This window comes from Ascaphus truei, chromosome 12, assembly GCF_040206685.1.
Source record: "Ascaphus truei isolate aAscTru1 chromosome 12, aAscTru1.hap1, whole genome shotgun sequence".
Lineage (NCBI taxonomy): Eukaryota > Metazoa > Chordata > Amphibia > Anura > Ascaphidae > Ascaphus > Ascaphus truei.
Genome location: NC_134494.1, coordinates 35,349,945 through 35,357,358, shown reverse-complemented (window position 1 = coordinate 35,357,358; position 7,414 = coordinate 35,349,945). Strand labels below are relative to the sequence as shown.

General features: G+C 44.5%; 1 pseudogene; it reads right to left on the bottom strand.

Moving 5' to 3' along the window:
• Positions 1-528: 528 nt before the first annotated feature.
• LOC142464353 (U2 spliceosomal RNA) lies at positions 529-655 on the bottom strand (annotated as a pseudogene).
• Positions 656-7,414: the final 6,759 nt, after the last annotated feature.

The following is a 7,414-nucleotide window of genomic DNA, read 5'->3' as shown; positions in this document are numbered from 1 at the left end:
GAGGTCCTGAATGCTCAGGATCCCGTCTGGTTGAAATCCAGCTTTACTCACCAGCTCCTTGGCAAAGGTCTCAGCATCCAATAGGGGGAGCTGTCGGTTCACCACCCTCAGCTGCAATACCACTGACTGCCTCATCCAGGTTTCCAGGAGTGGGACCGTCTTGTTGCTGCTGCTCCCAGGTCAAGGATTGGAGCTGGGGCCCCTGCTGCTGCTGGTGCGGCACTGGGATCTCTGCTGCTGGGGGTGGCAAAGTCACCTGGGCTGCTGGAGCTGGTTCCTCCTGGGTCTCCTCTGCTGGTCACCTGGCTGCTGGTGGAGGTGCTTGCCAGGGGTGCTGCTGTCTTCTACCTCAGAGCCTGGCTGGGGGTGGTCCCTGCAGGCTCCTCAGAGCCTTCCTTCCTCTCTGCTCCAGCCTGGGCTCTGCTGTGGCCATCCTTCTCCTGGCAGGGGGCAGGTCTTCATCCATTCCTTGAGGATTGTGGGAAGTCTGTGATCGCCGTGGGTCCTCTGCAGGGAAGAAATCTTCAAAAATGTTTCCTTCCAGTCTTCTCACTTGTGTAGCCTGCCTTCTCCAGTGACTGCAGCCACTAGTCCTTATCAGGACTGATAAGAACAGATACTACACTTGATCTTAGCCAAAAGGCCAAGAAGCTTCCAATGCAGCAAGTGATTCTGGAAAATAATATGCAAATGAGCACACAGTGTCACCTTTTGCTTCAAATCCATTTTGACATGTACCCAGAATCCCTGGCTGCAGTGGAAGCACTGTATGTTAGGAGATACCGGTGAAAAGCAGGGTGCAGAACTGTCTGAAACATGCAAATGTGCTCACAAGTGATATTTTCATATGTTGTATTCTGTACGGTAGAGGGTTTTTGGCACATTTTTTTACCCACCATAACTTATTTAAGGTATGATCTTTACTCAATGATATGACTGTGTGTTGCATACATAGGTAAATGTTCATCAAGATTTTCCCCTTTGTTGTTTGGGTTAAAGTAATTATACTATTATGGTGACATATCAAGCATACTCAGAGAGAATAGAAACATCCTTTTTGACATAAAAAGCAAATAAGTGAGAAAGGAATCTATCCAAGAAACCAATTAAATGTGTATGTTTTTGGGAGGTTTTTGTCGCTGCGTGAGACTGTCCCTTTCTGTATTGTACTTTGTCACTACTCTTTCTGTGAGATACTGTACAGAGGAGAGAAAACAGCTTCAATAGGAATTAGCAGATGGCTTCTCCCTGCAAAGTGGCGTCTCAATGTGTCTTTAATCACTTGAAACTGTAAAGAAATAAGATGCTCCTTTTTTGAATTAAGGAAAAAACAAAATGTAATAACCGGAGAATGAAACACAGGCAAAACAGACTGGACATATCTAAATGCTGTTTCAATTTCTCTACCGATTCTGCAGGTAGACCTGTGATGAATCAATTTCCTCATCCAAATCCAGAAATGTGGTTCAACGCTGAGGCTTGTGCGTTAATGGCGATTTTTTTGTTATTTCAGATTTCGGTCCGCGGATGCCGTAGTTACTGATTTTGTATTTTAGTTTAGCAATTCGAAATCAGTGTCTCTCACCGTCTCTCTCTCTCTCCGTCTCTCACGTCTCTCTCTCTCTCTCCGTCTCTCACCCTCACCGTCTCTCTCTCACATCTCTCTCTCCGTCTCTCTCTCCGTCTCTCTCTCTGTCTCTCTCTCTGTCTCTCTCTGTCTCTCTCTCTCTCTCGCCGTCTCTCTCTCTCTCTCTCTCACTGTCTCTCTCTCTGTCCGTCTCTCTGTCCGTCTCTCTCATTTGATGCCGGGTTACCATGATGACGCCTCGATGGAAGGGAAGGTAAGTGTGTTATAGAGTCCTCGCGTGGTCCCCCGGTATTTAATTTAAATGCCTGGGGTGAGAGCGCAGGACCTCTATAACTGCCATGCCCCCCAAGAAAATCTAGCGCCCCCACAGGCCCCCCACCTCCCAGTTTGCGCACCCCTGGTCTAAATAATCTGGAAAATTAAGGGAAATGGCTTTGCACTGGATCGCACATCTCTAGAGTTTATGCATTTATTGTGAATGTTTTTTGAATATAATGTAGAGCTATCAATCATTTATTTAATGATTATATCAACATCTGAGCAACGCAAATACTGTAACTATAAAGGCAGCAAGTTTTAAGTGAATAAACTGATATTCCACGATAAAATGTGTGAAAAGAAGACATCTGAAGAAAGAACATTTTAATTGTGTTAAGGATAACTCTTTTTATATATTTATCAGCAACTAACTAATTTCTATTGTCAAGGAGACAGCACACATCTCCTCTTTAACAGCCCTTTGGGAGAAAATTCTAATAGATAATGACTAACATGTTCTGTTCACTTTAACTTAAGGGAAAGAAATACAATATATTTTTGCTCTTAGTGGTTGATGATTATTAACTGACTTTGGCCAAACGAGGTAACGGAAGTTTAGTAGTGACCAACAAAATGTTTATTGTAACAATATCTACAATTAGCAATAGATGAAAATCAGTACACAACATAACTGATATATGTACTGTAACACCTTGTGTATGCCCACCAACGCTAGAACACTGCCCCATAGCAGGTTCCTCTCCATGGACATGTGACTGTGGTAAGCCAGTAGCAAGGCTGGTGAAGGAGGAGGGACAATGAGGGGGGTTGAGCCTGAAGAGCAGGGGGCAGTCATGACAGGATTCAGATCTGTGCAGAGCTGAGAGAGTGTGGCTGGAGCCAGAGCCTCCGGCTTACGGGATCTGCACTTGTCCCACGTGGAGACTGGAGAACTAATCAGCGGAGAACTCAGCAGCAGAGATCTGGAGACTGAGAGAGAGAGAGAGAGAGAGAGAGAGAGAGAGAGAGAGAGAGAGAGGCAGAGGTGATCCCCAACAGGTCATAGGAACAGTGGTACCAAACTACATGTCTTTGCAAAGTACAGGCCGGCAATGTACAGTGACAATACACAAGCTCCAACATGGTACCTGTACAACAAATATAGGCCTGACCAACCAGGATTGGAGGTCTATTACAGTGACTATAACACACACATACATGCACAGAGCTTGGGTGAGCTGTAATGATATGTTTTGTATTGTACTTTGTATGTAGTGATTCTATTCCTAAGGATCACGTGGTTATTGATTACCTGTGTGTTATATCTATTCATCCTATTCATAAACCTGTTATAAATATCCTGGTGTGGTGTCCCCTTATACTGGCCCTGCACTGGCCCCGCACATGTGTGGTGGCTAACACACAAATCCGGACTTAGGCCCCTGCCTCAGAGTCAGGAGTATAGTCCAAGGTATAGTAAAAAGAACAGGGGTTACATTACAATACTATGGGCCAGGAAGATGGATGTGATAATGTAGCGAAGGCAAAGGGCTAAATCTTAATCTGATGGTGTTTTTTGGGGGGTCAAATTTGTAGCTGGAAGACGCTGTAAACCATCCCCTGTTGGTGCAATATAATATACATTGTGACAAAATAGGCAACAAGGCTCAATAAAAAAAATCATAGGAAGCCCTGTCCTGTTGGCTTTTCTCATCAGGAGAACCACAAGGTTAATGTTAGGCACCCAGGTTTTGCCCTTTTAGTCCAATTTACCCATAATTGTGTTATGCCTCTGTGAAAGCAGTGCTACTGCTCTTCTCCAGGCTCTCAGGATACTAAGAGTTAACAAGAGAGCTGTATCAGGCATTGTACGACTGGGGACAAAGCCCTAAGTGGGTGAAACGTGTTAGAGCTGCGGGGGGGGATGGGGGGTTGCGTCCCTCCTCTTTTATCCATGAATTAATAAAGATTTTTTGCATTTAGCACAGACTTTACTACTTTTTGCGTAGCTGTGCCCGCTGTCTCTCCCCTCCGGTGGGAGCTGTTCTTCCTGTCTAACTACACAGCTAGAAGCACGCCATTCCGGATGGATTCAAGACCTCAGTATGTAATTTTATTACTTAATTACTACGTTGGAGCTTCCCCAGGTGAACTAGTTTCATTCAGTGCGGGACTTTATGTATGGGGTCCGGGGTGGGTTCAAGGACTTCCCCCGGTCAACCCTTCTTTGTCAGCGCCAGACCACTTCCCAACTAGGGGTTAATTTATTAAATAAGCTCAACTATGCTTCTGAATCCTAAATATCCGGATGCAGCAAAAACATTTAAACAGTTAATCATGTACTGTTGGATTGTATGCTCTGCAGCACCTGTCAATTGAGGGGACCGTGTGCCTCAATGTTCTCTCATCTTGTGGACTATGCTAAGGGTAGAGATGACGATATTTGGGCATGTCATCGGGCAACCTAGTAATATCATTAACTGGGCCTGGGGCCGTGTGCAGAGACCAGGACTATTGTTTCACTCCCCTTCCCCCAAAATGTATCAGCATCTCCTTAATTGGGCAGGGTTATAACTACAGCCTTTTCCCCAGCCTCTCAGTTAGTTATTCTGGACTTGATAGACTTTGCAAACTCTGTGTGTCCTTCTCCCAGCTAGTCTTTGTAAAGGGTGTTTGTTACCGGTGTGGTACCGGGAGTCCTATGACGGTGTGGCTCTCTTGGCACGAGCATGGGTCTTTTTAAGGACTGGGTTCCCTCACGTGCAGGAATCACCTTGTTTTCCAGTACCCAGAAGAACCACGAAGGCAAGCTAGCTATGGCAACACCTTCCACCTGACCAGTTTAGGGGTTCCCCATTAACCCTGTGTGCCAGTAATGTATTGGTGTGCTGCTCTGTACTGTGTAATTTACTGTTAGCTCTGGTTAAATAAATTCAGCTTATTAAACTCGTGTTCTGTGTGGTGATTCTAAGATCACTGGTAGTGCGGTTAACCCTGATCGTGACAGACGTCATAGAGTTTTTAAATTAAAAGTAACACAAAGTAATGACAAGTGAAGGTTACAGACCTAAACAATTCACATTTCACATCCCTTAACATATAACAATGCCCTATTACACTATTGAGCATGGTTTAGTGCGTACTTCTGTTTTGTGTTTCATTTCCATATGACACAGCCTTATACGGTTAAGTGTGGGTATTACATGGTGATTCATAATGTACATTTTATTTAGCCTAGTATATAATGTCAAGGGCGTCAGAATAAACTTCAGTACTAACACAAACAGCTTTCTTTAAGGGATCATTTCTTTCACTTAAGAAACTGAATGAAATCCAATCTTATTTTAAAGGATATTTCCATTGAAATAATATTGGAATTCTCTGGTGGAACAGGACATTTAGTTGGCGCAGTTTCGCCGTGACCAAATGGCTGCTGGCGTTTGGCCACAGACCGACCCCCAGCACAGCCAATCTGTCACTGGAAACTCAGCCGCCGGCTACTTCTACAATAAGATAAGCCTGTCATGGGAGACCAGGCATTTACACCTTTTTTACCGAGATCATTCATTGAGCAAAACAGGTAAAGTGAAATAAATTGTAAATTAATTCGCATGAAATGGCGTACACACAATAATACACAAACTACATAAGGAAAGACACACTTACTTGGGAACTGGGGTAAAAAACTAGACTTTCCTAGCTGTATAGCACTCTAAACAAGAGTTTTTCTTTGCCCGGGACTTAGCTCTAAATGTCCTGGAACTCAAATCAGCATGAAGTTCCAGATGCCACCGCTCCCTTCTCTCCGGAGGACTTAATTTTTCAGGGTAGGGGATAGCATTAGTATTAGGGGTTACAACGTAATTTATAAATTAAGGAAGAAAATTCGATGTATGGAATGTTAAAGTGAATTTAACAGAATTATGAACCTCAAAATTATACATTTGTGGTGGGGGTCCTCCTAGTAACCCCCATTCCACTAAACCTCCCTGCATATCACCCCACCTCACATGGTGATCACCAGTTTCTGGTAAGTACAGGATTTCTACTTTGTGACTTATTCAAACCATTTTGACTAATATTCTATCATAAAATGATCAATGTTCCATTAAATATGTGTTCTTAAAGAAAGGTGTGTTGCATTATTTCTTCTAATTTTTCTATGTCTCGGGGCGCATCAGTTACATAATGGAAGTGAATGGGAAAATAGGGTTCGATATACGGAATTTTGCTTTACGGACAACTTTTCCAACATGTATCTGTTCTGTATATCGAAGGATTCTTGTAATTGTCTTGAGCTCTCGTTTGATTGTGACCTAATTGACGCACCTGGTGCTTGTGAGTTCGAGGTTTGGAAGTTTGGGGGGGGATATTTTAGAAAGTGAAAATTAGGCCAAATCCTTTTAAAACAAAAACAATCTCCTAGTTTACTTGTGTGTCCGCCGATTGGCATTTTTTAAGATTATTCTGACGAGTTTACTTCCGTATTTGCGTGTAGCGCCAGGTAAGGCTCCCTGAATCATTAGGTGATTTGCTAAAGGAAAAACGGGTGTTTTTATGGGGTTATCCCTATCTTGCCCAGCCGCAGCAATTAGGAAAGGAGAGTTGTAACTCATTATGTACTTCATACAATATCGTACCATCATTTTTTCTGTCCGCCACCTGTGAGATGGTGTGAGGGCTTCAATTTTATTATAGTCCTAAGTGTAGCCCCATTATATTTAATGAGCTTAATTTTAGTGTACTGCTAGAAATGTTACCAGTTTTAATTGTGTATGATGTAACCCCTTTGGAAGTGTACACAGGCAAGATACACATTGCCCCCTGGGAGTGTCCTCTCTGTGGTGTGGTCAGCATGTGACCTTTGATGGACATGGCCCACAGTCAATAGCATTTGATTAAAGAGAGGAAGGAATAAAAAGGGGAGTCTTTAAGAGCCCCTGGCGGAGCACGAGGGGGCAGAGCTGCTGTGACATGGAGGGATCTGAGGGGTGATTCGTGGTGACCTGAGAACCAGTACTTTAGGAGGACAACTCAGCGGGCCTGTGTGACAAGGTCGCGAATCGGTGCACTAGTGCAGGTGTGCGTCAAGTTTCTGAGCTGCGCCCCCCTTCCTGGCAGCCCAAGCGCTCACGCCCCTTCCCCCCCGTCCTAGGACCCTGTGTCAAATGACGCAGCGCCAGTTGATGCGCGTTGCCATGGTGTTGCGTCACCGAAGAGCCGGCTGAAAGTAGGTAAGAGAAGTTACAGAGGCCTCACGCCTCCCCCGGTATGTAATTTAAATGCCTTGGGGAAGAGTGCGGGGCCTCTGTAACCACCGCGCCACCCCCTATATAATCTTTCGCCCCCCAGTTTGCACACACCTGCACTAGTGGAATCAGTGTGAAGCAGCAGCCTACCAGGCCTTCTACAGTTACACACTTTCTATAGGAGTGTTCCGGCACTCACATGTAGGCCCCCTATAACACAGGGTCAGGGTGGAATTGGAAAGAGACAATGGTACACACCTGCTTAATGACTTGAAATGTACTGGGCCTATTAGTGAACGATTCTCCTGTTGAGGATCAT